Source organism: Capricornis sumatraensis, chromosome 4 (assembly GCF_032405125.1).
Source record: "Capricornis sumatraensis isolate serow.1 chromosome 4, serow.2, whole genome shotgun sequence".
NCBI classification, from domain to species: Eukaryota; Metazoa; Chordata; class Mammalia; order Artiodactyla; family Bovidae; genus Capricornis; species Capricornis sumatraensis.
The window spans coordinates 7642609-7669488 of NC_091072.1; the positions used below are offsets into that span (position 1 = coordinate 7642609).

Sequence of the window (26880 nt, forward strand, 5' to 3'; positions counted from 1 at the left end):
AAGCGACCTAAGTGTCCACCGACAGCTGAATGGAGAAGAAGTGGCACGCATATATATATATATACATCGGAATACTACTCCGCCATAAAAAAGAAGGAAATAACGCCGTTTGCAGCAACACAGAGTGACCAACAGACCATCACACTAAGTGAAATAAGTCAGAAAGACAAATAGCACAGAACATCACTTATAACTGGAATCTAAAATATGACACAAATGAACGTGTATCTAAGAAACAGAAGCAGACTCACGGATAGAGAACAACCCTGGGGGCTGCCAAGGGGGAGGGGGCTGGGGGAGGGTGGAGTGGGAGGCTGGGGTCAGCAGGCGTAGGCTTTTACCCAGACTGGATAAACACTAAGGTCCTACTGGATAGCACAGGGAACTATAGTCAATATCCTATGATAAACCACACTGGAAAACAATATAAAAAGAATATATATTCTAATCACCCTGCTGTACAGCAGAAATTAACACATTTTGAGTCAACTACACGTCCATTAAAAATACTGAAAAATAAAAATGTTCCATCCTGTGAAAATCAGAATCAGGAGTCTGCTGACTTTCTGAGCTGAGAAGAAACCCCTCGATAAGATTCGGGGCCTGCAATGCACTACACCCTTCTGTAACTAGTGTTAGTTTTTACTGCACCAATTACGGGTATTTAGTTTCTCACTGTAATTGCCATTTTACTGAAAAGTTGAAAGCACAATATTCCCTTTTTCTCTCACAAACAATGTCAATATTTTCAGTCATCGTGTTTGCTTACATACCTTGTCAGTGTTTTTTTCCTACCAAATAGCAAATTCCATCTGACAAATAAAAACACCAACACACCTTCAAATTGTCCAATAGTGTCAAGCATGAGTAGCTTCATTCAGGGTAGAATTTGGAAATAAAAGGGCTTGTCAAAAATTCCCGGAAGAAAAACGCTTTTCAATGATACATTCCTAGAATATAATAAAACGTACTTTTCATGTGTGAAATTTCATGTCGCCCCTTTTTAAAAAAAAACACCTACAGCTTCTGCTGGCCAGATAAATTTCTTGAGAAGCAAGTTATTAGTGCTGCAAGTACCAATAGAGGTAACAAAGCAATATTAATTTAAAAGATAAAAATAAGACCAAAAACATACTCTCCCTAAACCCTGAAAGTACTAGGCCAAAAGCATAGATTTGAATTTTTAGACAGCTTTTAAAATCATATATTGGAATATAAGGATATACAAAGCAAAAATCCCAATTCTTAAATCTCCTTTAAACCTTTAACTTTATTCTAAAATGGTACCGTATCTGACATTTAAGACCACCTGCACATACTTTTTAGGCCTTCAGTAATGCTTCTCACACAAGGTTGCCCTTTTCCATATGGAGAACCGAAGTTCAGTTCCTTTGCTATTGACACATTACAGCAGGGGTCCCCAACTCCAGGATCTAATGCCTGAAGATCTGAGGCGGAGCAGATGTAATCAGAATAGAAATAAAGAGTACAATAAATGTAATTTGCTTGAATCATTCCAAAACCATCCCCCGCCCACCCCTCAGTCCGTGGAAAAATTGTCTTCCACTGAATCAGTCCCTGGTGTCAAAAAGGTTGGGGACCGCTGCATTAAAGGACAGAATAATGGCAAAGAACAACAGCCTGGCTGATACACTATGCAGAGGGGGCCCCTAGTGGTGGAGCCGCTGCCCCGACTTGGCTTTGCAGTTTTTCCAAGACTGCTTCACCACCACCAGGGCAAATCGATAGGTAATAAAGTCTACTTCAGCTGCCTTCCATAATAACCTCTATTAGCCCGAATATACAGCCGAGCCATCATTTAGAATCCCGAGGTGCTTTCACTAGGGGAAAAAAAAAAATGTGACTTGAAGAATAACTTCATTACATCCTGTCTTTCAAATCCACAAATATTTATGAAGCCCCACCTTGCCAGGCCCGAGCTGGCCTGGAGACACAAGCTGAGAGCCAGAGCCAGCACCGTGCACTTTCCCGTGTTTTCTTTCCAACGTGACACCATTACACCAGGGACAGAGCTGGAGCACCAGGAAGACTAGGAAGTACAACTCATCCACCCATGACCTCATGATGAAATCTCACCAACAGGAAAAACCTGCAGCATCGCCCACCCCCACTGTTCCCAAACACCCAGACAGGGAGGCATCTGAGGTTTTTTCAATCAAGGGCGCTTGAATGAATGGCCGGGAAGGAAGGTGGCAGGGCAGAGGGAAGTTTAAATGAAAAACAACTACACTGAAAACATGCCAGAAAGTCAAGGAAGACAAGAGACAACTTTTCCAGAGCATTTACTGTGCTCCCGACGCTAGGGGTAAGTCCCTAAGTGTTATTTCCTTTTCCCTAACAGCTTCATAAAGTGAGGGATATTACTGGCTTTTAACAAAGTGGAAACCAAGGCTGTGAACTTGCCCAAGGTCACACAGTTAACAAAGGGGAGGCTGCTTGGAGACCAAGAGTCTGACATGGCAAAACCAAAGTTCCCATCACTTCGTATCATCTGGCAAATCCAAATGCTGGAGATTTTGCTTTGAACTTCATGAATACAGTCTGCAATTTGGAACACAAAGATGAACAGAATTAAAGCATTTCAATACCATACACATTAGAGCACATACAGGATGGAAAGAACCATCACATATTTCAAATGTAATGGCCCATCTCTGGTTTTCCAGGAACCGACCTTGTCTGGAAGCACAACAGGCCACCCCACATGCTATTATGCACCGATTCAGTGGACGTGAACTTGGGCGAACTCCGGGAGACAGTGAAGGACAGGGAGGCTGGCCTGCTGCTCTCCATGGGGGTCTCAAGAGAGTCGGACAGGACTTAGACACTGAATACCACCACACGTGTTCAAATCAGTTTCTAAAACTAAAGCTTCACGTTTTCGCTTTATGCTTCTATATCCAAGTTTGAAAGACTTTTCTCCTTCCAATTAGCAACATGACGGCGCTGCGCAGGGCTTGTTCATAACGTTCATTGTGGCCAGTAACGCTACGATAATTATGACTTTCTGGAATGAACATGTGAACAAAATACAAGAAATCCGGCAGAACTGAATTTCAATTTCTAGTAAAAAGGACGCGAAAGAACAGCTAATTATCTTTATTATCTAGACTTCTCTAATGACATTAAGTAAAAACCACTCCGAGGCTTTGAAATCAGAATAAAAGTGGAGTTTGCGAAATAACCCCCTCTATCATGAACTGGTGCCTCCCAGGGCTCGCTGTCTCGGCTTGCACGCCGCAGTTTTGCCGCCTCCTCTCCCGTCCCTTCGCTCATCGATGCAAAGATAACTTCAAAGTCCCCGACGCCAGTGCAGGTGCAGGAAGCGCCGCGGAAACAACTTTGGGAGTCTTTGTAGCGCCTTCCTCACCCACCCCCGCCCTCCGCCCCACCCCAGACCAGTGCCCTCGAGTGCCCTCCGCCCCACCCCAGACCAGTGCCCTCCACTGGCCGCACACGGCACTTCCTCCCAGCACCCCGGATCGTGGCGACCCACGCGCACGATCGCCCCCAGCCCGGGTCCCAGGCCAGAGGGCCGGCTGCCCGCCGCCGCCGAAGCGCGCACCCGGCGCCCTCTCCATCCCAGCGAAGACGACTCGGTGCGGAGCAGCAAAGCGGTCATGAGGACACGTGCAGAGGCTACTTTTAAAGGGGGTGTTCGAGAAAGTCATTAAACAGCTAAAGGCCGCCGCCGGAGGCTGGTGAAGCCAAAGGGACCCCGGCGCGGCCGCGCCCCGACCCCTCTCGGGAAGCCTCGCCGGCGACCCCGCGCGCCCACCTGCGGGCGCGGCGCCTCGCGATCGCAGCCGCCCTCGCCCCTCTCCCCTCCCTCCCCTCCCTGCGGCGCGACCTCCCTGCGGCGCGACTCCCCTGCGCGCGGCCCTGCCCTCCGCAAGCTCCCCGGGGATGGCGGGCCGGGGGGCGCCAGGACGCCCCTGCGGCGCCCGCGCCCGGCCCCGACTCACCGCGGGGCGCTGCGGGCGGCTCCCAGAGCCGTTCGCTCCTCCTGCGCGGCGCCGCGGGCTCGGCTCCACCTCCCGCTCTGGCTGCCGCCGAGCCTCCGGGGACCCGCGGGCGGGGAGCGCGGGGCCGTCGCCAAGCCAGGAGCCGGGGCTGGGGCTGGGGGGCGGCGAGCCGCGGGCGGGGCGGGGGGCGCGCCGGCCCGAGCGGCTCCCCGCGCGCCGGGCGCGCCCGAGACCACCCCGCAGGTGGCGGCTCCGCGCGCGCCCGAGTCCAGAGAAGTTGCGGGAGGGGCGAAGACGCGGCGGCAGCCGGGCTCCGGCCGAGAGAGAGAGGGTCGGTATCTCCTCGGCGAGGGTGGTCCTTCCTCTTTCCGGACCCCCTCCCTCCCACCCGTCTGGCCCCTCGCGGCTCTGGGCGGCCCTCCCTGCCCTGGGGCCGACTCACTCACCAAAACTTTGCAGACGGCGCTGGGGAGAATTAATCCCGGAGTCGCCGTCTATGCGGCCCTGGGGGGGGTTATAGGACGCCCGCCCGGGAGAGAGCGTGGACTCGCCGCGCGCGAAGGTCGGAAAGCGGTGAGCCTCGAGCCCCGCCGCTGCAGGGAGTGAGGTCTGCAGGGACCCCTGACGACCGCTGGGGGGCCGCGGAGGGAAGTGGCGGGGGGAGTGGAAAGCAGACGGGAGAGCGTTGATGAGAACGCCCCCGACACACACACATGCCCTCGGGGCCACGGGTGCCCTGGACTTGTAGGCTTTTTGCGGGAGGCGAGGTTTGGGGGTATCTTGAGCCCTGGTATAATGAAGGAGGCTCGCGAGGGCCAGTGTCCCGCTGGAGGAGGCCACTTCTCCACCTGCCACCCCGTCTCAGAGGCCCCGCGGTTGCGCCAGGGCAGGACCAGGGCTAAAACGCAGCCCTCTGGTTCTAGGTGCTCCTTCCACTGCCTGGCCAAGCGGAGCGCTGTAAGTCCCCAGACTGAGGACTTGCTGGCACAGGGCAGTGGTCCTGGAGGCAGGCACCTGTTTGCCTGCAAGAAGCAGGCTGGCTGCCAGACTGCTGGCTCCTGGGGGTGCTTCGATGGCCCCCAGCCCAGGTGAGGTCATCCCTCTTCCAAGGATGCCCTGAGACGTCGGTGGCTCGGCCCCCAGCCCCCACACCCTTGAGTGAGTTACCTCGTGATGAGGTTCCCACAGGAACTCAATTATGATTTGGAAAAGAGGGGGAGAAGCAAGCGTTTCCCAAAGGAATGAAAAATAGTGTCAGTGTGCTGCCCCCAAAACGTGGCAAAGCAATGGAGGTGGTCAATAAATAGCTAACTGGGCATCCACGCGTATGTAGGTACAAGTCATTGGTCAAGCCTCCTCTATCCATGTCATATGACAGTCCCCACTGGACAGATGGAGGCCCCCATGGAAGCTGGGTTAGTGATGCGGCGTGTAAAGATTGGAGCCAGCACCGCCAAGCCCTCTGGGGAATAAGGAACCTCTTCAGAGCCTTCCAGCTGTCACCAACATCCCCCCACCCTCAGGCAGTGACAGGTGGATTGTTAAAGCATTGATTTTCTTTCCTCTGCTGAGGTGTCTGCCATCGCTCTGTTCAATGATGTCTCCAGAATTTCTATTTACTAGGGTTTAAGTACAGAATCTGGTTTGGAGGAAGGACCAAAAACTTGAGCAGGAGCTGCTGTGACGAACTCCAGGGGACTCAACTTCTAGGTCATGGGGACTGGCCGTGGGCAAGATAGGGGGCACCCCCTGTGGCTGCAATTGTTTCTTTCCCTGTCCTAAACAAGGAAAAGGAGATCAAGTCAGGATTAATCGCCTCTTCTCCAGGGCTTGTAACACGCCTGTCGAGGTATCTGAAGAAGTTTTCCAGTCTTTCTCAGTTAGATACTAATAGATCAGCACAGTGATCTAGGTATCAATATGTTTCACATCGACACACATGTCTCGAGTCAGGAAGGGCTGGCTAAAGTGTACCTGATGCTAAGGTAGTTTTTCACAATAGTTAGTACAATAATGAAAAAATAAGACAGCTGAAAAATGATAAAACTACAAAACTAAGTCATAGCATAATGTGAGAAAATACAATACTTTTTGTGGGTGTGCTACCCAGAAAGAAAGTAGGTATTATTTTGGTAATTATGTAGTAGATACTATTTTGAGTAGATAGATTATTTGGGGGTGCTGTTTCAGAGGGGGCACTGGTATGAGGTGCCGTGGGTCATCCTTAGTCTCTCCCAGGGACAGAAACAAAACTAGGGAAAGAGCGTCCTGCTCACCCCTGTCGCTCTGCCCTCTACGATGGATGTCGCCAAACAGAACTGGGACAGTGACGCCAGTGGAAAGACGGGTTCCCTTAGACTTTCTTGGTTTTCTACGTGGGTTTCAGCTTTTAGCCAACATGTTCTTATGTAAACGTTTTTCACAACAGAGTGACTTAGGATTCAAAATATGTTATGTGAATTTCCATAACCTATTTATAAAAGTGCTACCACCTTTTCAGGTCCTGGTAATGTTAAAAGTACAGAAATACACAGAAAGTTCTGGAAATAAGGAAGATCGTGATTTTATCCTCATGGCGGGCGGGGGGTGGGTGGTTGTTGGGGGGAATTCTCATATAAAAACATACTGTACAAAGATACTATAGATCCCACACATATGCCACTCAGCCAAAAAAAAATTTTCTTAAACTAAATAAAAGGAATATAAAACATATCAACTGAAAATTTATATGGGAAAAGTAACAAATATCTTCAGTGAATAAAAATACATGTACTGCAAAACAATACATACGATGTCAAATTTGTATACTTAGAAAATACAAAATATGTATAGTATAATATGTAATTTGTTTAATAACCATTTCAGATATATACTGCATAGGTACTAAACTTTAAGTACAAAAATATTTCACCCAGTTCAAGGTCAGACTGCTCGGCCTTGCCAGGATCCTTGAGAAGCCGCACCCAGAGCCGTCCAGGAGCAGAGGGAACAGTTGTGAAGCCCTTTCATTAAAACTCAATTACTGTTTTACTAAGAGACACAATCAGGCGGTCACTCAAGTGTGTTGACTCTTCCTTTAAATAGCTCTAATAATCAGGGTTATCTGATTTCTTAGATCACAGCAACTGTACTGTGGAGTCAGAGGGACTCATTTGATGGGCGAGGTCTGTCGTGCTCAAGTAGGAATGTGGTGGGGTTCAGGAGAGGAAAGGGTAGGGGTGGGGATGCAAGGTTCCGACCGGGTCTAATTATAGTCCATAGCATCTCGCACATATGCAGTGTATTTCCAAGTAGATTTCCCCTTAAACTGAGGACACAACGTGTGACCTAAAAAAGCAAGCTTTGTTTTTCTAGACCAAAAATCACACACATTGAAGACCTCATTCCATAAGCCCTGTAACTCAGAGTGGAGGGGCAATTAACACATGTTGACTGGGGCTTCCCTGGTGGTCCAGTGGCTAAGACTTACCCTCCCCATACAGGAGGCCAGGGTTTGATCCCTAGTCAGGGAACTAGATTCCACATGCCATGACTAAGATCTGGTGCAGCCAAATAAGTATATTTTTAAAATAATAAAATGTGTTGACTAAGTAAGGGATACTTGAAAAAAAAAATTGGGGGAGGCCTTGGTGAGAATTTTGGATTTCATTCCAAGTGCGATGGGGAGTCTTTGGAGGGTTTTAGCTTGGGAACGATGTGATCTAGTTTACATTTTCCAAAGATGACTCTGTTATGTAGAAGAGGGACTCAGCAAGGCAGGTGAGGAAGCAGGCAGGCCGATGAGGAAACTGCTACAGTCCAGCAGGTGACGGTGGCCGGGATCAAGGTGGTAACAGAAAAGATGGAGAGAGGAGGCAGGCTCAGGATACAAACTGGAATGTAACCACAGAGCGTTTTCTGATGGAGTGGATGGTAGTTGTGCTGCGGGGCAGAGGGAGGAACGAAAAGGGAGTAACTCAGGGTAACTCCAAGGCTGTGACTTGGGCAAATGTTTATATGAGTTGGTGGGGACTAGGGGAGGTCCCAGTTTTAGGTAGGATGGAAAGTGAAAGTCCCTCAGTCGTGTCCAACTCTCTGCGGCCCCATGGACTATTGTGTCCGTGGAATTCTCCAGGCCAGAATACTGGAGTGGGTAGCCTATCCCTTCTCCAGGGGCTCTTCCAACCCAAGGATCGAACCCAGGTCTCCCGCATTGCAGGTGGAATTTTTACCAGCTGAGCCACCAGGGAGGGAAAGGCATGCTTTTAATTTCTGGTGGTCGTTCTGTAATAACATCTTTACAGAAGGCATCAGACTCAAAGAGTTGCTTGGTATTACCTGGAGTCCTGCACCCTCCGTTCCTCTCCGTGCTCTTTCTCCCCGGGTCGGTCCAGGAGCAGGGTGAAAAGGACGAGACGTCCTCCCGTCCCGGCGCCCCCACCGAGCACTCTTCCCCGAGTGCCAGACGGCTGGCGCAGTTCCGCGGGCTCCTGCTGTCAACAGGATCAGCGAGACCTCACGGAGAAGCATGTAGCACGCCAAGCGGCTTGCCCGCGACGCTGCCACTCTGCTTCTGTGCACCCGGCATCCCCCAGCCCACCCCGGGAGACAAGAAACGCCTTACGGAATCACAGAAAACAACTAGAGCCGGGCAGCACCAGAGACGAAGGCACATCTGGTCTGCATCCGCCTGACATAAAATCCCGAGATCCAAACACAGATGAGCTCGAGACAGGGCCTTCTATTTCTACAGCAGTCGCGGTAATGCACCCTTGTAGAGATCTAGCTCAGCTGGGCCTGTCTTCTCAGAGAGCAGGAATACTGGCTTGTAGACATACCCCTTGGACACCCCAGGTCTCTAAAGTATACAGACAACTCCGTACACACAGCCCTTTTAACTCTGTGCAGACAACCTTTTTAACTCTGATGGATAGATTATTTTAAATATTATTACTTCTTTCCAAGCATTACTAGCATCTTTAAAAAAAAAAATAGATCATTTATCACTTAAGTCAGTATCTTCAAAGTTCTGTCCGACTTCCAGGCCTTACTCTGGGCCCTGTCACTTCTATAAATACATGTTATAATAAGATCTCCATTAAAAAGAGAATGTGTTTCAATAACACATGTTATTGTAAGAATATTACTGACAATACACATAGGCTGTATAAGGTGTACTCAAGGATGTTAGTGGCTCAGTGGTAAAGAATCTGCCTGCCCATCCAGGAGACATGGGTTCGATCCCTGGGTCGGGAAGATCCCCTAGAGAAGGAAACAGCAACCCACTCCAGTATTCTTGTCTGGAGAATCCCATGAACAGAGGAGCCTGACGGGCTACAGCCCACAGGGTTGCAAAGAGTTGGACACGACTTAGCAACTAAACAATAAGGATGTCAGAACAGGAAAGCTCGTATGTAAAATATTAACACTTAGTGATGAGAGGGGCAAGGATAGTCAAAATCAATAGGTCAGGGATAACTCCTCCTGAAGGAGAAGCAATAAGTTCAATTGCTGTTTTTGTTTAGTAATTAAGGCATGTCTGACTCTGCAACTCCATGGACTGTAGCTCACCAGGCTCCTCTGTCCATGGTATTTTCCAGGCAAGAATACTAGAGTGGGTCGCCATTTCCTCCTTCGGAGAATCTTCCTGAACTAGGGATCAAACCTGAGTCTCTCACACCTCCTGCATTGGAGTTCCTTTATCACTGATAAAGGGAAGCCCAAGAAGTGCGATGACCACTGACAAAAAAGGACACAGAAAGGCAGAGGTGATGCAGGAAACCAGCATTGCCAATTTCAGAAGCCAGGGTATTTCCTTTCCTTTCCTTTCTTCACACGTATCTAAACCCAGGCACACAGGGGATCTGCTGTGTATACTCCTGCACACATGCATCTGAGAGGGAGCTATTCAAACTCCAAAATGCCAGCACTCCCCCCATGATCTATGAGACACGTTTAGCTTTTATGTAAACACGGCCAAAATGTTTTAGGGAAATCATTTTTCATAGCATACCAGTAAATTAGGCAGTTTGGGTGTGCCGGGCACGTGGAACAACTAAGCACAACCCTTAACCTTTTAAACCAGTAGGATTGGATCAGTGGTTTAGTCTCCAAGTCGTGTCTGACTCTTGTGACTGCACGGATGGTAGCCCACCAGGCTCCTCTGTCCATGGGATTTTCCAGGCAAGAATACTGGAGCGGGTTGCCATCTCCTTCTCCAGGGATCTTCCTGACCCAGGAATCGAACCCGAGTCTCCTGCACCATAGACAGACCCTTTAGACTGAGTGAGCTATGAGGGAAGCCACAGGAAAGATGGGCCAAGTATTGCAGGAACTCAAAGAAGAAAAAGAGAGGCCTTCAAGATGCCTGTGGACGGCTTCGTGTTAGAAGTAGCTTTCCAGATGGATCTTGAGAGATGAGTAGGCTTTTGATGGGCAGAGAAGACTGGAGAGTGGTACCGAGAAGCAGTGAGTGGTGAGGCCAGGAAAGAAAAAGCTGCATACATCCTGAGATGGTGCAGAACTCAGGGCACGTTTGGAGAGAGCGGTAACAGTCCAGAAGTGGCCTGAGTCCAGGCCACGGAGGACCCTGAATGGCAGATAAGGAATTCATGATGTGATTTTCATGAGCAGGAGATTGTGTCTTCGGGCCGGCAGTGGTAGCTGCCTAATCACAGCCTTTCTGTCTGGAAGAGCTCCTAGCTGTTCAGAGCACATCCCCCCTAAGGCCTCTGTGAGGCCCTAAGAGGAGGTCCACACACTCCCCGCTCTGCGGGGGCTGGAGGGAGGGCATGACTTGTGGTCAGCTTAAGCCAAAATGGCTGAGCGTACAGTATCTGGGGGACCTATCAGACAGGTCTGGTTTTCTGTCAGAACCAGAGATCTGGAACTCAGGGTAGTCTGGGGCGGAATGCGGAGACCTCCACGTACAACATGTGATCATTTAAATGAGAGTGAAAGTGTATACAGTGAAAGGAGCTGACTGAGAGCACAGTCCAGGGGACGTTAGAATTAACTGCACAAGAAAAGAGGTTCTATGAAGGAAACCGGACGGTGCAGTGAGAAAGACAGGAACCAGGCATCTTAGGAGCCAGAGGGCTTCAAGAGGTGGGGTAGGGGTGTGAGCGTGAAGTTCTGCAGCACCTATTGGGTTTGTCAAGAAGCTATTCAGCTGTAGGTAAGACATTATCATCAGTTCAAAAACCCAGGAGAAAAGATATGTTTCTCACTAGTGGCAGAGCATCAGCCAACTAGGCACAAAAAGTCTCCCTGGTTGTTTTTTTTTTTCCTACTAGAATCATCTGAAATCGGTGCAATTACACTAACATCTCACAATGGATCCATTCACAGTAAATCCATCAGATTTCCTGCTCATGACATTTGCAGGACTCTGGGGGATGTGGATGGTGACCCTGTCACCGTGCCCAGAGGGTCCAGCGAGCCCTCCACCTCAGCCTAAAAACGTAACTGCCTGTATGTTGACTCATCCGAATGGTTTTCTGGCATCACGACCATATCTATCATTCAAGCCACCAGGAAAATTTCTTCTATCCCTTTGATAAGGGTGAATCTTTGGTTAAAATCTGGAATGGATCAGAGATGAAATAGAAAAGTAATGTGACTACAAATGGGAAAGGTCATTTTTGTTAGAGGCTTTCAAGACCTTGAATCTAAAGACCCAGCCCTGTTCAAACCCTAAATGTGTCCTAAACTGTTTGGGTCCACAGGCTTCCCAGGTGGTGATAGTGGTAAAGAATCTGCCTGCCAAGGCAGGAGACGTAAGAGACGCGGGTTCAATCCCTGGGTCGGGAAGATCCCCTGGAGAAGGAAATGGCAACCCAGTATTCTTGCCTGGAGAATCCCATGGACAGAGGAGCCTGATGGGCTACAGTCCATGGGTCTCAAAGAGTCGGACACGACTGTGCGACTTAGTAGGCGCACGCACATTCAGGTCCACAGCCCCACTGTGGAGCAGCGAGCAGTGTCTCCGGTCTGGCTGCCTCCGTCTGTATCCACCGTGAGCATCCACTCCCCACCAGCTGCACCCTGTCCCCTTCCTGCTGGTCCGAGTTTTGCTCTGAGAACAACCGCTGCTTTGAAGCCTGGACCAGGAGGACCCTCATCCCTTCCTGGTTGTTTTCTGTTTGTTCTTTCCAGTTTCACTTCCTCCACCCTAACCGAATCCTGCTCTAACTTTGACAACCCAAGTAGAATCAGCTCAGACCCCTGCCCTTGAAAAACAAGACCCTCCTCTGCCCAGGAACTCCTGCCTGGCACGCCACACCCCCTTAAAGGTACAGCAACACCACTCGGATCAACGTCTGCCGTGTCCCTCTGGACACTGTGGATGGGTCTGCTGGCCAGCTCTCAGGAGGACTGGCCCTTCTGTCTGGCTAATTCAAATAGTAATGATAATGTCAGCGTTATCATTATTAAGATTTTGGCTTTCACCATGCTGCAGACGCTGCTCTCAGCCGTTATATACGTTTACATGCTTGCCACACCCAATGAGGAAACAGGCTTAGAGACTGTATATAGCTCTCCTGAGATCCTATAGCTGGTAAGCCATGGGGCCAGGATTCATGCTCAGACCAGCTTCTTTTCCAGTGGACACACCTCGGGGGTCCCATGCCTTAGCCTGATGTATTAATAACTGTTTAGATAGCTAAGAAAATCTTTCAAAACCTCATGTCTGCAGGGCAAAAAATTATAAAGTAGGTTCTTTGTAGTGGAAAAGCTGGGGACCAGCCATCTCTCCGGGGCCCCCTCTGAGGACAAGGTGAGTCCAGATGTGGGGTCTAGCCCATCTGACTCACATTCCATCACATCCTTCTGATGGTCTGAAGCAGCGGTCCCCTACCTTTTTGGCACTGAAGACTGGTTTCCCAGAGGACAATTTCACTGCAGAGCAGGACTGAGGGGGGATGGACTGGGGATGATTCAAGAGCACTACATTTATTGTGTGCTTTAATATTACATCAACTCCACCTCAGGTCATCAAGGCATTAGATCCCAGAAGTTGGGGACCCCTCGTCTAAATATACCTGATCAATTTCCAGCAACGTGGATGGACCTAGAGATTGAATGAAGTTTCAGACAGAGATGGAGAAATATTGTATATCCCCGAAATGGCAATCCACTCCAGCACTCTTGCCTGGAAAATCCCATGGATGGAGAAGCTTGATAGGCTACAGTCCATGGGGTCGCAAAGAGTCGGACACAACTAAGCGACATGGGCTTCCCTGGTGGCTCAGAGGTTGAAGCGTCTGCCTGCAATGCGGGAGACCTGGGTTCGGTCCCTGGGTCGGGAAGATCCCCTGGAGAAGGAAATGGCAACCCACTCCAGTATTCTTGCCTGGAGAATCCCATGGACGGAGGAGCCTGGTGGGCTACAGTCCACGGGGTCACAAAGAGTCGGACACGACTGAGCGACTTCACTTTCCTTATATGTAGACTCTAAATAGAAATGATACAAATGAAGTTACAAAACAGAAAGAGACTCACAGACGTAGAGAACAAACTTCAGGTTGCCAGGGGGAAGGATGGGTAAGAAGAGACAGTTAGGGAGTTTCGTCCATTTGATGGACATGTACACACTGCCATGTTTAAAATGGATATCTAGTAAGGACCTAGTGTATAGCCCACGGAACTCTGCTCAATGTCATGTGGCAGCCTGGATGGAAGGGGAGTTTGGGGGAGAATGCATCCATGTATATGTATGGCTGAGTCCCTTCACTGTTCACCTGAAACTTTCACATTATTAAGCAGCTACATCCCAGTACAAAATAAAAAGTAAAAAGTAAATGAAAAAATAATAAATATACCCGGTCAGAGCTTTCAGGAAGTGTGGCCAAGTATTATAATGCAAAGTTAAACAACATATTAATGAATGGATCTGCTTTTTCCGTCATTTGCTTTATTCTTCAGTCACGTGATGCTGTGTTTTCTACTCCAACTGAGGTAACAGTCAACATCCTTTATTTTCAAGCTATTAAGCCAACAACTAGAGTCACACTAACAGTGTTTACCTATCAAAACAGAGAGGGCTTTTTGTTTCTTTTCCTTCTCATAGAACAGATACTTCTCCTTCCTAATTTTTTTTTTTACCAACATCTTGGAAGAAGAACAGTCCCAGGATCTATAAACAGCGCTTCCCTCCAGACAGAGCTTTTATCTTGATGGGCAGAGAATGTAGACTGCTCTCTCACTGAGAAGGGGCTTTCTGAAGACTTGACATAACTTCTGCTATGTATTAATATTTGAGAATGATGCCCAGGAGAGAGTAGTGAAATCTTACTTATTGCTGTGCATATGATTCGGTGTTTCGTCTTTTTTTTCCTCCAGAGTCATATGGTGCTACAAATAAAATGGGAAAAGAAACAACAATACCACACTGCAGCTGAATTTCATCAGAAGGGAACTGGGCACTCGTCCATTGATTTTGGGAGTTTGCACGTGTGGCCTCTTTCCTGGGGCAGGAAGGGCTGTGGGGCCAAGTCTTCCTGGGGGATCTCCGTGAGGCTCAGGCAGGCTCATCGCTCTTCCCAGCCTGCCTCCGAGCAGTCCGCCAGAGAAAAACTGGGAAATAACACTGCAATTGAAGTGGTGAAGAAGCCGTCACATTTACACAAGAAAGCGTCCCCTAGTCAGGGTTCCCTGCGGCCACCTCCTTTCATAAACTCTCACGCAGCCCTGAACTTCGAGACACAGTTAACTGGAGGTGGGCTGTTACTAGATGCAGGTTCACAAAACATTTATGTAGTAATCACACACCTGGTCTTAGCTTTCAGGTTGTCTTTCTTCACAGGGACCCCTCAGAGCCAGGTAAACTGACAGGCCAGCCAGGCAGCTTCTTGGAGTAACAATCTATGAAACTTACATGTCACTGAAAGGAATCAGAGCTACAGCCTCCATCAGCCTGAGTGAAACATCGCTGGTCTCACTGCTCTGGAAATATTAATAGATGACATTCTCGAGTGGAAAACACCACACACACACACACACACACACACACACACACCCATTTATCTATGTTGAGTATGTTGTCAGCGTATATATGCTAAATACTCATTAGTTGCCTTCAGCTAAAATTCTGAAATCAAATAATGTATAGCATAATGCTTACTGAAGTGAGTTGTTTATTACCCTCAAATTTTAAACCTTTTAAAATACCTCCTAAGATGTTTTCTGGTTCAGAATATCACAAAAGGAAATGGAAGGGCAAACAAGAATGGCAGAGAAATGGAAAACAGATTCGAACAAATGTATCATCAGCCAGTGAAGTGGATTAAATAAGCATCTCGAGCCCCATACAGTGTTCATTGCTATAAACTGGTTTCTTCCCACTCCTACGGATTCAAGCCTACATAATTATTTAAAGCACATGAATTACTGTGTAATTGCGTTGCTGGCTTGCTCAGGGTGTTCACATGAAAATCTCAAGCCAATGTCAGAACCAATCATGCTTTTTTCACCACACAAAAAAAGAAAAAAATGACCTGGGACACTTTGAAAAACGGTGTGTCAGTTTCTTAAAAAGTTATATACACATCAACCAGGTGATTCAGCTGTTTCACTCCTAGCTATTTACACATAAGAAATTCAAATGTATGTCCAAAGACTTACACACAAATGCTCACAGCAATGTTATTTGTAATCAGCAAAAATGGAAGCAACCCAGATGTTCATCAGCGTTGAATGAATACGGAAATTGTGTCGAATCCATACTAGGGACTACTACTCGGAATAAAAAGAAGCGAATTATTCAGACAGCGACATAGATGAAACTCAAAACAGTTATGCTAAGTGAACAAAGCCAAACCAAAAAGTGCACGTTCTGTAAGAAAATGCACACGGACCTTTAGTGCCATAAAGCAGATCCGTGATGCGTGGGTGTGAGGCGGCCAGGAGAGGTGGGAGGGGAGGATCGTAAAAGGGCAGGAGAGGCGTCCTTGGGAACAGATTCATTCACAGTCTTGAGTATTGCTCCCGATCTTTATCTAAAACAGAGGTTCTCCAAGTTCAGGAGGCATAAGAATACCAAACACGCTCGTTTAAAATGCAGATTCCTGAATTTCACCCAGAAGCTAGAAAATATTTATCAATTAGCTCTCCAAAAAAGCAAAAAAAGCAAACAGTGTAGGTGCTCCACAATACAATGTAGGCAATACACAAAAGTATATTTATTCTTTATCTTGCTGATAAAGAGATGCCTAACACACAATGTACAATGAATGATACAATGCTTTTATTATAAATTTCCTACAGCTAATTGATTCCTACAGAATGCTTTTTTGTTGTTGTTGCAAAACTCTTCTATCTATAGCCAACTTGTAGTGGCAATTGATCAATAAGTGTAGTTCCCACATGAATGTGGGTTGATACTTTTGTTAAGGTTAATCAGTAAAAGAAAAGTGAAATGTCGACTATTAATGATGTGAGAGACTGCTGAATTGTAATTGTTTTTTGACTATTCGAAGAATATGTTATCATACTTTGTACTATTCAAAATGTGATGGCCACAGACATGACACATTTTAATTTCAATCTGCATTATTAATATTTTTTTCCATTACCCTCTTAAGTCTAAATAATCAACAAAACCGTAAACCAAGCCTGGTTTGCTTTTGTCAATTTCCATGTGTAAATGCTCTCACCTGGCTGATTTCAAGCCACCACTGAGTATGCCAAGGGGAACAGACGCCCACCAGCACACGTATTTCCACCAGCCAGACACAACGTGTGTAGCTCCGAGAGCACAGATCATAGTGGAGTGAAGGCCAAGAAGTGATGAGTTTTAAATATTTTTTACCTTTGTTTCTAATTTACAGTATTTAACTGTTAGCACATATAATTTAATTTTTAATGATTTTTAGTCATTGGCTCATTAAATTCCTTAAAATTTAATATTGGCTCTTAAGAACCAGGGTAAGTTGGCTACAACAAACCACTCGCTCCATCTCAGCCCTAAGGAATTAGATTCTCTGGGGTCAGGGCTCAGGAATTTACCTTTTTAATATCTCCCAAGATGGCTGCAATATAGGATACTCAGGGAGAATCTAATTGCAGAGTTCTTTACTTTTTTTTTCTTTTTAGCGGAAAGCAGGTAATCTTTAGAGGCAACATTTTTATGGGGAAAGAATATGGGATTAATTATTAAGAACACTAAAATTCTCACTCTGATTCTGCCACTAGTTACATGGCTTTGGACAAATCACTAACCCTGTTAATTTCCTAATCTAATAAGGAGAGAGTGAGACTAACAAAGAATTAATAGATGTAATTTTTAAAGGATTTACCTACATACTGAAGTATTTATGGTTTAATGATTTGGTATCTATGGTTTGCTTTAAAAGGCTTCGAAAAACATAGAAAAAAAGTTGGGCTGGGAGGTAGATAAGACAAGATTGGCACACTGGTTTGGTGATGAGAATATGGGAATTTGTTTTTATACTATTCTCTCTACAGTTGACTATATTTGAAACTTTACAAAATAAAAAATTTTTTTGAAAGTCACCAGGAAACTACCAGGATCACTTTCATCTTTAAAAATAATATTTCACATTATCCTTGTGTTTCTAAACTCTTTAATGGGACAGGGGGTGGGAATTAGCATGTCGCAGACAACTGATGCTTTGTAAAGTAAAATAAAAGGAAAAACAGAAAAAAAAAAAGTGACTGTTGCTCAGTCGTGTCCGACACTTTTGCGACCTCACAGAATGGTAGCCAGCCAGGCTCCTCTGTCCAGAGGATTTCCCAGGCAAGAATACTGGAGTGGGTTGCCATTTCCTTCTCCAGGAGAACTTCCTGACCCAGGGATCGAACCGTCTCCTGCACGTTAGGTGGATTCTTTACCACTGAGCCACCAGGGAAGCCCAGTGCACAAATACACACTGTCATCTGATGCTTTAGGAAATGAATCTTCTCCACAATCACAATCTCAGAGCAAGTCAGTGACTGGTCCGGCTTCCAGCTTCCGAGGCCCTGTGGCTGTTCCGGTTACACCAAGGGCCGGGGCGCCCGCTCCCGGGAACGCGCGAAAGAGAGCGGGATGGGTTTGCTGACTCAGCTCTCTCAGGTCACACTTCAATATGTGATTCAAAATACGTGCGTGGTCACACGCGCTCAGATGCTCCGTCGTGTCCCGCTCTGCGACTCTGTGGACGGTAGCCAGCCAGGCTCCTCTGTCCGTGGGATTCTCCAGGCAAGAATACTGGAGTAGGTTGCCGTTTCCTTCTCCAGAGGATCTTCGCGACCCAGAGATCGAACGCGCATCTCCTGGGTCTGTTGCATTGCAGGCAGGCCTTTACCAAAGAGCCCCCGCGAAGCCCTATTCAAAATACCTCCTTCTTCTAATTACATGCAAAACTGGGGGCAGATATTACCGCAGGCAATTAAAAACCCAGTCACACAGAATCCTCTAAGCAGGTTCTGAGTTGTTAAGAAACTGCTTGTGCTACTTCCATTCGCTCACACAAAAGAACAGAATATCTTCTGTTTCAGGCAGGCTGGCACCTGATACAGAGTTTAGCAAATTGTAGATATGCAATAAATGTATTTGGTGAAATCTAGATAATCTTAAACATTTTTAGGTATTGGTGCTAAATGGTTGTAGGCAACATCACTTTTATATTTAAAATTAAATTAGTAATTTTTGATTCATCCAACTATTAATAAGTTGTTATATAAACAATGCTACTTTCCTTCAGTTTAAAAATTAAAAAAAAAAAATGCTACTGAAATTTTCCAGTTTGGGAATCTTTAGGCCCTTCTTAGGTTTCCCTTGTGACTCAACTGGTAAAGAATCCGCCTGCAATGCAGGAAGCCTGGGTTCGATCCCTGGATGGAGAAGATCCCCTGGAGAAAGGAAAGGCTACCCACTCCAGTATGCTGGCCTGGAGAATTCCATGGACTGTATAGTCCATGGGCTCACAAAGAGTTGGACTCAACTAAACGAATTTCACTTTCACTATATAAATTTCATACGATACTATCAATTATAAAAGCATCAGGAGGGACTTTTCTGGTGGTCCAGTTGTTAAGACTCCACAGAGCAACCCACTCCAGTATTTTTGCGCGGAGAATCCCATGGACTGAGGAGCCTGGCGGGGTACAGTCCATAGAGTCTCAAAGAGTCGGACATGACTGAAGTGACACGGTACTTTCACCGCAGGGAACATGGGTTTGATCCCTGGTTGGGGAACTAAGATCCCACATGCCACATAGCACGCCCCCAAAATAAAATAGAGATAAAAGCATCAGTAAAAGACAAATCCTTATATTAAAATAATAAAAATGCAAGACTCAATTATATGCTGTCTATGAGAACCAACTTTAAATATGAAGACATAAGTTAAAATTAAGAGGATGGGGAAAGATATACCATGTAAACTCTAACCAGAAGAAAGCTGGAGCAGCTATGTAAATATTAGACAAGAACAAGGACTATGACCCTGAATATAGAGGACATTACATGGCAATAAAGGGTCGATTCACCAAGAAGACAGAACAATCTGAAATGCATGTGCATTTAGCAACAGAAGTTCAAAGTACAGGAAGCAAAAACGTGTATAAGTGAAGCTGAAATAGAGAAATCCACAGTTCCTGAACTCACCGCAGGCTCTGAGAGCTAAACCTCAGAGTCTCACATTTCGGTGGTTTTCTGAGGGCACCCCTAGCACACATCAGAGGATAAAACAAATTCTTCCTAAAGAGAGCATCCTGGACTTAGACTCTCAGAATTCCAACGGATTAAAAGCAGCCAAATCTGATCTCACAGTACAAGCTCACCGAACACATAAGGAAGTAAGCCTCCATGACCAAAAGTCCAGAAACAGGGAACAAGAAACTTAGAACTCCAAGGACCCGAGTGCTGAAGTTATCAGGTACAGAATACCAAATAAATTTGTATAAAGAGGAAACATGCGGAAAAGAGCGATAAGGAAGTAACAAAACATTGAATGAGCCAATAATTTTTTTAAAAGAACCAAATAGATCTTTAAAACATAATAACTGACACTCACTGTCTGGGTAGAATGGCAGATGAGGTGTGCCTGAGAGGGAATCGGCAAACTTGGGGCTGGTTAGGAGAACAGCACAGATTTCTGCAGAGACAGGAGATGCCGTGTACGCGGGGAGGGGCAGGAATGACGATAAACCTGATTCTAGACACAGTTTATGAAGCTGAAGACCATGCAAGGGAAAGAGAAGGTTTTGGGCACAATGGTTTCCATGTGGTTGGACACTGTTGTTTCTTGTCCAAACAGGGACACTTTTTGGAGTCAAAGAGGGCATTCTTCATCACTGATCTAAGGCATCAGTCTTAATTAAACTGGGCTCTCTGGGCAAATGCAAAGGTCACCCTGTTAAAGCAGCCAGTGAGACAAGATCACCTTCTCAGAATGACGATGAAGACTGCTGACACCTAAAAATGCTAACAGCTAACTACTGTGGATCTCGAATTAGGAACTCAGAAAGGCTGTGTTTCAAGACTCAAGCTGAAATAAAGGCATTTACAGGTGGAAAGTAATTTTTCAGTCTTTGCTTCCAGTGCGTCTCCACTAGAGACAGCTATAGAAAGAAATTCAGAGGGGGAAAAGACAAAAACGAAAACAAAACCTGCTTCAGGAACAAAGTGTGAGATGGAAGGAAGAATGAATGACCAAAACAATAAGGGGAAAGGTATGTGTGTAAGCGTGTGTGTGTGTCTAAAGCAAATATTATCTGTATAAAATGGTAACGTCTCAAAGGAATTTTCAAAAAGATGAAATGCTGGACAACAATAGCATGTAGATTGGGAAAGAGTGATCCCAAGCATATGTTCAAAAGCTCTTTTACTATCCTCAGAGAGAAAATTCCTGATTAACATTAGATGAGATGGGCATGATATAATACTGAGGGTAATCACTAAAATAAAAGAAATGAAGCATATCACTGCCAAACCAGTGGAAGAGGTAACATGGGACAAGAACTCAATTAAAAAAAGAAAAAGAACAATAACAGTTCTGACAATAGCAAGTGTTGACAGGATTGTGGAATTATGAGAAATTTTTTACATGCTTTGGAAATATATTTGGCATCATCTTAAAGTGAGATGTGTTTCCTGTAGAACCCAGTCATTTTGCTCCAGTGTGCACAGTAAAAAACTCACATACAAGTGTACAGGAACAAGGATGTTTTTAGCAACATACATTATATATATAAGTAATACATATATATGCCTTACCTCACGGCTCAGTGGTAAAGAATCTGCCCGCCACTGCAGGAGGCATAGGTTTGATCCCTGGGTTGGGAAGACCCCCTAGAGAAGGAAATGGCAACCCTCTCCAGTATTCTTACCTGGAGAATCCCAAGAATAGAGGGGCCTGGTGGGCTACAGTCCATGGGGTGGCAAAAGTCAGACATGACGTAGTGACTAAACGACAACAAATATATATACATACTTGCTAGAGCTGTCATAACAAGATATCACGGGGTGGCTTAAACAACCGGTTTTATTTTCTTGCAGCTTTGGAGGCTGGAAATCAGAGATCAGGTGTGACTTCTCCCAAGGCCGCTTTCTTCTTGGCTTGTGGATGGCTGCCTTCTTGCGGGGTCTTTACATGGTCTTTCCTCAGTTTGGGTCTACCTCTAGTGTCAGTTCACTCACAGGAAAAGACTCTGATGCTGGGAGGGATTGTGGGCAGGAGGAGAAGGGGACAACAGAGGATGAGATGGCTGGATGGCATCACCAACTCAATGGACATGAGTTTGAGTGAACTCCGGGAGTTGGTGATGGACAGGGAGGCCTGGCGTGCTCCAATTCATGGGGTCGCAAAGAGTCGGACACGACTGAGGGACTGGACTAATTAGTGTCTTTTTGTGTGTCCAAATCTCCTCTTTTTTTTTCCTCTACTCTTAACAACTAATTTATTGAAAAATAGACAAACTGTTGTTAACTGTAGAAAATAGTAACATAGCAATTTCAAATGTATGGTTTCAACCAATACAAAAAGCAATAAAGCACTATCTGAAGACCTATGTAAGAAATACATACAGGCTCTCTGAAGTTCCTTAAATCCTGACACTAATTCTAACATGAACTTATTACCAAAAGACCCAGCAATGTGCTAAACCCTTGACTTAAAAGCTAACTGCTTTGTATGAAATGAAAGAGGAAATGAGATCAAGATTTCTAGTGCCAGTTTTATAAAGATAACTATCAAAAAATAAGTTTGCAAATTAATTGAGCACAAAGTAAAAATTTTTTTCTAACAAATAAGATCATATTTCTTTTTTCTCCTCTTTTTGTCAGTATACCAGTCAGATTGGATTAGGGTTCATCCCAAGGGCCTTGTTTTAACTTAACACCATTTTACTTTAAAGTAAACCACTACTTTACTTTAAAATCTCCAAATCCAGTCTCATTCTGAATTACTGGGAGTCAGGCTGTCAACTTAGGAGTTTGGGGAAACACAAGTCAGCCCATAAAAATCCCAAGTGTATGTCAATAGGAGAAGAGATACATTTTGGAATAATTAAATATTATACAGCAGTAACATGGATGAATTACAAGGACATGTGAGAAAATGGATAATTTGAATGTCAAAAGCAAGTCACAAAAGATGACCTCCATTACAATACCATTTGTATAAACGAAAAGTAAGATTTTAAAAGTATATAATTTAGGGAGGTAGGCACAGGCTATCACTATTCTTTAAAAGGCAAAGGAATGATAAATATAAAATTGAAGATGGTGAATTCTGGAATTTTTCATGAGAAGCAGCAGGGGTGGAACTTGTGAGGAGCCCACATTACTGATAATGTTCTAATTCATAAGTTGGGTGGTGGCCTTGTGGGAATTCATTTAATGCATTGTTACTTATACTGTATCATCATATATATAATATTCACATATATAAATGTATATAATCACCTATACATATTCTTTCAGTTCAGTTCAGTCGCTCAGTCGTGTCCGACTCTCTGCGACCCCATGGACTGCAGCACACCAGGCTTCCCTGTCTATCACCAACTCCTAGAGCTTGCTCAAACTCAAGTCCATTGAGTCAGTGATGCCATCCAACCATCTCATCCTCTGTCGTCCCCTTCTCCTCCTACCTTCAATCTTCCCCAGCATCAGGGTCTTTTCAAATGAGTCAGTTCCTCACAGCAGGTGGCCAAAGTATTGGAGCTTCCAATGAATATTCAGGACTGATTTCCTTTAGTCTCCTTGCAGTCCAAGGGACTCTCAAGAGTCTTCTCCAACACCACAGTTCAAAAGCATCAATTCTTCAGAGCCCAGCTTTCTTTATAGTCCAACTCTCACATCCATACATGACTACTGGAAAAACCATAGCTTTGACTAGACAGACCTTTGTTGGCAAAGTAATGTCTCTGCTTTTTAATATGCTGTCTAGGTTGGTCATAACTTTTTTTCCAAGGAGCAAATATCTTTTAACTTCAAGGCTGCAGTCACCATGTGCAGTGATTTTGGAGCCCAAAAGAATAAAGTCTCTCACTGTTTCCATTGTTTCCTCATCTATTTGCCATGAAATGATGGGACCAGATGCCATGATTTCAGTTTTCTGAATGTTGAGTTTTAAGCCAACTTTTTCACTCTCCTCTTTCATTTTCAAGAGGCTCTTTAGTTCTTCTTCGTTTTCTGCCTTAAGGGTGGGGTTATCTGCATATCTGAGATTATTCTTCTGTATATATCAAATATTATCTAATAAGGTTAAGTATTAAAAACACCTCTTGCATGCTAAGTCCCTTCAGTCGTATCCAGCTCTTTGTGATCCTATGGACTGTAGCTCGCCAGGGATTGTAGTCCCTGGGATTCTCCAGGCAAGAATACTGGAGTGGGTTGCCATTTCCTACGCCAGGGGATCTTCCCAACCCAGGAATTGAACCCTGTTCTCCTGCGTTGCAGGCAGATTGTTTACCAGTTACAAGGGAAGACCCTAGCAGAGTACTGAGCAGCATTTCCAGCTCTTACCGCTAGATGTCAGTAGGTCCCCCATCCCCTGCCCCCGACCCCCAGTCAGGAGAAGAAAATGTCTCCAAACATTGCTAAAGGTCCTTCGGGACAATATCCCCCGGGTTCAGAACCACTGTTCTAGAGCATTCCTGATTCAAAGGACACATAAACCACACTGGAAATATCATTTTCATCCCTTACTCCACTGTTCTGTCTTGCCAAATAAATCCGTTTTGTTCCTTAACATAAGATCTTACTTAGCCACGCAGTGTTGACCACATTATCACATTGAGACACCGGATTTTTTTTTTCTCAATGTTTCACTTCACAAAAGAACTGTGGATGCAAAGTGAAGAGAACGTGTCTGAAGTTCTGTGTGTTGTCCTGGTAGCAAACTGTAAACTTTAACCTTCTACAGCTGTGGACAAATCCATTCTCTGACTTAAACTTTCCCGCTCATGGCACAGAATGTAAACTACAATGCAGAAACTTTTCTGCTTCTTCATAAAACTCTTTATATTTTTAAGATGAGTCCATTCCTTGGAAGGGATAAATCATTCTTCAAATAAAATTACTGGCTCAAGATTATGAATAGCTTTAGAGCTCTTGAGTGTAATAACAAAGGACTGTACCATTTTGTACCATCACGCCTGGTTTGAAGCAATACCATTGACTGGAGAACTCTCCTAAGACGGTAAGACTTTTTCCATCCCTCCTGAGGATTTTGGCTTTCTCAATTCTTTGAAATGGTTTCCAATTTCTAGAAGCTTAATTCTAGAAGCCTAATTTCTAGACAGAAATTTCTTCAGCATGATGAAGGCAATACACAAAAACCCACAGGAAACATCACATTCAATAATGAAAGACTGAAAGCTTGTCCCCTAATAAGGAAGAAAACAAGCATGCCTACTTTTGCCACACCTATTTAACACAGTACTAGAAGGCCTCACCAAAGCAGTTAGGCAAGAAAAAGAAATAAAAATTTGACAGAAGTGAAACTATCTGTTAGCACATGGCGTGATCATCTATGCCACACAAAAAAAGATTTCTTTTTAAGATTCCACATGCAAAAAAACAGGTTAGAGGCTTCCCTGGTGGTCCAGTGGTTAAGAATCCACCTATTAACGCAAGGGACATGGATTTGATCCTCGATCCAGGAAATTTCACGAGCCGAGGGGCAATTGGGCCTGTGCATCACAATGACTGAAGCCTGCACGCCCTAGAGCCTGTAGTCTGCAGCAAGAGAAAACTTGCAAGTTTTAAGACTCAGCATAGCCATAATAAATAATTAAATAAAATCTTAATTAAAAAAAATTTTTTTAGAAAGTCCTGCTACATATTATACTAGCTGGAGAATGGAAGGGGTATGTACCACCCTCCAAATCAAACTGAATAAATTTTTAAAAAATGATTACAGCAAATAAGTGAATTCAACAAAGTTGTAGAATACGAAGTCAACACATGAACATCAATTCAGTTTCTATACACCAGCAATAAACAACTTGAAAAGGAAATATAGAAAAAAAAATTTTTTTAATTACCATAGCTTCAGAAAGAATAAACACTTAGAAATAAGTATGACTAAGGAGGCAAAAAACTGTATGCTGAAACTACAAAACATTCCTGAAAGAAATTAAAGAAAATGTAAATAAACAGAAAGGCAGCCTGTGTTACTGGAATGGAAAATTTAATATTTTAAAGTTGACAGTTGTGTCTAGGGTGATCCACAGATTCAGTGTAATCCCTACCAAACTCCCAAACTCCCTGTAATGTGTTTCGCAAAAAATAAAAATAATCCAACTTAAAATCTGTATGGACTCTCAATGGACCCCAAATAGACAAAACTTTAAGAAAAGAACAAAGTGGGAAGTTCCCATACTTTCCAGTTTGGAAACTTACCACAAAACATCAGTAATCAAATCAGTGAAGTATTGGCATAAGGATGGGCATATAAACCAATAGGTTAGAACACAAAGTGAAAAGTGAAAGTGAAGTTGCTCAGTCGAGTCCGACTCTTCACGACCCCACGGACTGCAGCTTACCAGGTTCCTCTGCCCATGGGATTTTCCACAAAGCCCCCACCCAAATAAACTGTCACATGTACGGTCAGTTGTATTTTAAACAAAGGTGCCAAGACAATACAATGAGGAAAGAATGATCTATTCAACAGATGGTGCGGGGAAAATGGATATCCTCATACCACACACAAAACTTAAAAGTTAACCAAAAAAATCAAAGAACTAAACTTAAGAGATAAAACCATAAAACTTTTAGAACAATACATATGAGAATACCTTCATAACTTTGAATCTGATGGTGATTTCTTGGATATGACACCAAAAGCAGAGGCAACAGGAAAAAAAAATAGATAAAATTGACTTCATCAAAATTTAAATCTTTTGTACATCAAAGGACACCACTGAGAGTAAAAAGACAAGCTCAGCTGGTAAAGAATTCACCTGCAATGTGGGAGACCTGGGTTCGATCTCTGGGTTGGGAAGATCCCCTGGAGAAGGGAAAGGCTACCCACTCCAGTATTCTGGCCTGGAGAATTCCATGGACTGTATAGTCCGTGGAGTTGCAAAGAGTAGGACCCGACTGAGTGACTTTCACTTTCATAATGGGAAAAAATATTTATATTTGCAAATCTAATAAGAGATTAGTATCCAGAATACATAAAGAATTCCAAGTCGACAACAAAAAACAAACAACTTGATTCCCAAATGGGCAAAGAACTTAAATAGACTTTTCTCCAAGAAAGAGCTGCAATAGCCAATAAACATGTGAAAAGATCCTCAACATCATGAATCATTAGGAAATGCAAACCAAAATCACAATGTGCTATTACTCCACACACAACAGGATGACTATTATTTTTTTAAAAAAGGAAAATAGCAAGCAGTGGCCAGGATATGAAAAATTGGAACACTTGTTCATTGTAGTGGGAATTTTAAATGG

At 44.7% G+C, this 26880-nt stretch overlaps 1 protein-coding gene across 1 annotated transcript in view; it reads right to left on the reverse strand.

Annotated features, from left to right (window-relative positions):
* CSGALNACT1 (chondroitin sulfate N-acetylgalactosaminyltransferase 1) overlaps positions 1 to 4561 on the reverse strand; it is a 327536-nt gene extending 322975 nt beyond the window's left edge. Inside the window, exon 1 of the mRNA XM_068970844.1 lies at positions 4433 to 4561. The gene's annotated coding sequence lies outside the window, so the exon portion shown is untranslated. The remainder of the gene's footprint in view (positions 1 to 4432) is intronic.
* Between the last annotated feature and the right edge of the window lie 22319 nt (positions 4562 to 26880).